Genomic DNA, 4378 nt, shown 5'->3' with positions numbered 1-4378 from the left:
AACATAAAGGAAAAGGAGATGATAAACGTCAAAATATTGCTGAATTCGATGATTTTTAGTACGAAACAAAATGCAAGAAAACTTGCTTAAAATGCAATTTTATGCGAAAATCTGAGATTTGAAGGCCAATGCACATATCGTGATACTACATGAAATAGTATCGAAATATTGGTAAAAATGAATATATTTACGTAATATCAAACTACATCAAAAACGTGAAAAAAGTCATTATTATACCAAATTTGAGGTTTTTAACTTCGAATCAAAGAGCGACGTTTCGTATTTTTTAGACCCTAGAAAAGACGTTTATAGATGTTGCTTCCAATACAAATGATAAAAATCAATGTGTTTTCATTAGAATTAACTAAAATGTTCCTGATTTTCCGTTTATATTACCGATGGAAGATGTACACGTAAAACCGCTTTAATCCGGCTGAAACATCGATATATGCAATAAAACAGAACTTCTCCCCTTTTCAATATCTTACTCAGTATTTTAACGAAAAACAAATAGACCATTGAAAATGAAGTATTTAAGAGTTTTTTCTGATCAATTATGTGTTTGCATAATTTTTATCGTATATTTAATGAATTAATAACAATAAACTGAAAATTCACAGAAACGTGGAAAAACAACAAAATATTGCCTAATTCGATGATATTTTGTTTAAATCACATAGAGGAAAAGGGGATCATAAAGGTCAAAATATTGCTGAATTCGATGATTTTTAGTACGAAACAAAATGCAAGAAAACTTGCTTAAAATGCAATTTTATGCGAAAATTTGAAATTTAAAGGCCAAAGCACATATCATGATACTACATGAAATAGTATCGAAATATTGGTAAAAATGAATATATTTACATAATATCAAACTACATCAAAAACGTGAAAAAAGTCATTATACCAAATTTGAGGATTTTATCTTCGAATCATAGAGCGACGTTTCGTATTTTTTAGACCCTAGAAAAGACGTATAAAGATGTTGCTTCCATTACAAATGATAAAAGTCAATGTGTTTTCATTAGAATTAACTAAAATAGTCCTGATTTTCCGTTTATATTACCGATGGAAGATGTACACGTAAAACCGCTCTAATATGGCTGAAACGTCGATATATGCAATAAAAACAGAACTTCTCCCCTTTTAAATATCTTACTCAGTATTTTAACGAGAAACAAATAGATGATTGAAAATGAAGTATTTAAGGTTATTTTCTGATCAATTATGTGTTTGCATAATTTTTCTCGAATATTTAATGAGTTATTAACATAAACTGAAAATTCACAAAAACGTGGAAAAACGGCAAAATATTGCCTAATTCGATGATATTTTGTTTAAATCACACAAAGGAAAAGGGGATGATGAAGGTCAAAATATTGCTAAATTCGATAATGTTTAGTACAAAACAAATGCAAGAAAAGTTGCTTAAAAATGCAAAATTTTGCGAAATTCTGAGATTTGAAGGCCAAATCACATATCTTGAGAAAACATGAAGTAGTATCGAAATATTGGTAAAAACGAATACATATACGTAAAATCACACTTACATGAATACGTGAAAAAAGTCACTATATTACCATATTTGAGGATTTTAACTTCAAATCATAGAGCAAGGTTTCGTATTATTTAGTTTTAAGAAAAGACATATAACAATGTTGTTTCAAATACAAATGATAAAATCAATGTGTTTTCATTAGAATTGACTAAAATGTTCCTGATTTTCTGTTTATATTACCAATTAAAGATGTACACTAAAACCGCTCTAATCCGGCTGAAACGTCGATATATGCAATAAAACAGAACTTCTCCCCTTTTCAATATCTTACTCAGTATTTTAACGAAAAACAAATAGATCATTGAAATGAAGTATTTAAGTATATTTTCTGATCAATTATGTGTTTGCATCATTTTCGATCGTATATTTAAGGAATTAATTGCAATAAACTGAAAACTCACAAAAACGTGGAAAAACAGCAAAATATTGCCTAATTCGATGAAATTTTGTTTATATAACATAAAGGAAAAGGGGATGATAAACGTCAAAATATTGCTGAATTCGATGATTTTTAGTACGAACAAAATGCAAGAAAACTTGCTTAAAATGCATTTTATGCGAAAATCTGAGATTTGAAGGCCAATGCACATATCGTGATACTACATGAAATAGTATCGAAATATTGGTAAAAATGAATATATTTACGTAATATCAAACTACATCAAAAACGTGAAAAAAAGTCATTATTATACCAAATTTGAGGTTTTTAACTTCGAATCAAAGAGCGACGTTTCGTATTTTTTAGACCCTAGAAAAGACGTTTATAGATGTTGCTTCCAATACAAATGATAAAATCAATGTGTTTTCATTAGAATTAACTAAAATGTTCCTGATTTTCCGTTTATATTACCGATGGAAGATGTACACGTAAAACCGCTTTAATCCGGCTGAAACATCGATATATGCAATAAAAACAGAACTTCTCCCCTTTTCAATATCTTACTCAGTATTTTAACGAAAAACAAATAGACCATTGAAAATGAAGTATTTAAGAGTTTTTTTCTGATCAATTATGTGTTTGCATAATTTTTATCGTATATTTAATGAATTAATAACAATAAACTGAAAATTCACAGAAACGTGGAAAAACAACAAAATATTGCCTAATTCGATGATATTTTGTTTAATCACATAGAGGAAAAGGGGATCATAAAGGTCAAAATATTGCTGAATTCGATGATTTTTAGTACGAAACAAAATGCAAGAAAACTTGCTTAAAATGCAATTTTATGCGAAAATTTGAGATTTAAAGGCCAAGCACATATCATGATACTACATGAAATAGTATCGAAATATTGGTAAAAATGAATATATTTACATAATATCAAACTACATCAAAAACGTGAAAAAGTCATTATACCAAATTTGAGGATTTTACTCTTCGAATCATAGAGCGACGTTTCGTATTTTTTAGACCCTAGAAAAGACGTATAAAGATGTTGCTTCCATTACAAATGATAAAAGTCAATGTGTTTTCATTAGAATTAACTAAAATAGTCCTGATTTTCCGTTTATATTACCGATGGAAGATGTACACGTAAAACCGCTCTAATATGGCTGAAACGTCGATATATGCAATAAAAACAGAACTTCTCCCCTTTTAAATATCTTACTCAGTATTTTAACGAGAAACAAATAGATGATTGAAAATGAAGTATTTAAGGTTATTTTCTGATCAATTATGTGTTTGCATAATTTTTCTCGAATATTTAATGAGTTATTAACAATAAACTGAAAATTCACAAAACGTGGAAAAACGGCAAAATTATTGCCTAATTCGATGATATTTTGTTTAAATCACACAAAGGAAAAGGGGATGATGAAGGTCAAAATATTGCTAAATTCGATAATGTTTAGTACAAAACAAAATGCAAGAAAAGTTGCTTAAAAATGCAAATTTGCGAAATTCTGAGATTTGAAGGCCAAATCACATATCTTGAGAAAACATGAAGTAGTATCGAAATATTGGTAAAAACGAATACATATACGTAAAATCACACTACATGAATAACGTGAAAAAAGTCACTATATTACCATATTTGAGGATTTTAACTTCAAATCATAGAGCAAGGTTTCGTATTATTTAGTTTTAAGAAAAGACATATAACAATGTTGTTTCAAATACAAATGATAAAAATCAATGTGTTTTCATTAGAATTGACTAAAATGTTCCTGATTTTCTGTTTATATTACCAATTAAAGATGTACACTTAAAACCGCTCTAATCCGGCTGAAACGTCGATATATGCAATAAAAACAGAACTTCTCCCCTTTTCAATATCTTACTCAGTATTTTAACGAAAAACAAATAGATCATTGAAAATGAAGTATTTAAGTTTATTTTCTGATCAATTATGTGTTTGCATCATTTTGATCGTATATTTAAGGAATTAATTGCAATAAACTGAAAACTCACAAAAACGTGGAAAAACAGCAAAATATTGCCTAATTCGATGAAATTTTGTTTATATAACATAAAGGAAAAGGGGATGATAAACGTCAAAATATTGCTGAATTCGATGATTTTTAGTACGAAACAAAATGCAAGAAAACTTGCTTAAAATGCAATTTTATGCGAAAATCTGAGATTTGAAGGCCAATGCACATATCGTGATACTACATGAAATAGTATCGAAATATTGGTAAAAATGAATATATTTACGTAATATCAAACTACATCAAAAACGTGAAAAAAGTCATTATTATACCAAATTTGAGGTTTTTAACTTCGAATCAAAGAGCGACGTTTCGTATTTTTTAGACCCTAGAAAAGACGTTTATAGATGTTGCTTCCAATACAAATGATAAAAATCAATGTGT

Source organism: Procambarus clarkii, unplaced genomic scaffold, assembly GCF_040958095.1.
Source record: "Procambarus clarkii isolate CNS0578487 unplaced genomic scaffold, FALCON_Pclarkii_2.0 HiC_scaffold_133, whole genome shotgun sequence".
Lineage (NCBI taxonomy): Eukaryota > Metazoa > Arthropoda > Malacostraca > Decapoda > Cambaridae > Procambarus > Procambarus clarkii.
The sequence above is the reverse complement of the archived record's forward strand: the minus strand, read 5'-3'. Positions refer to the sequence as shown.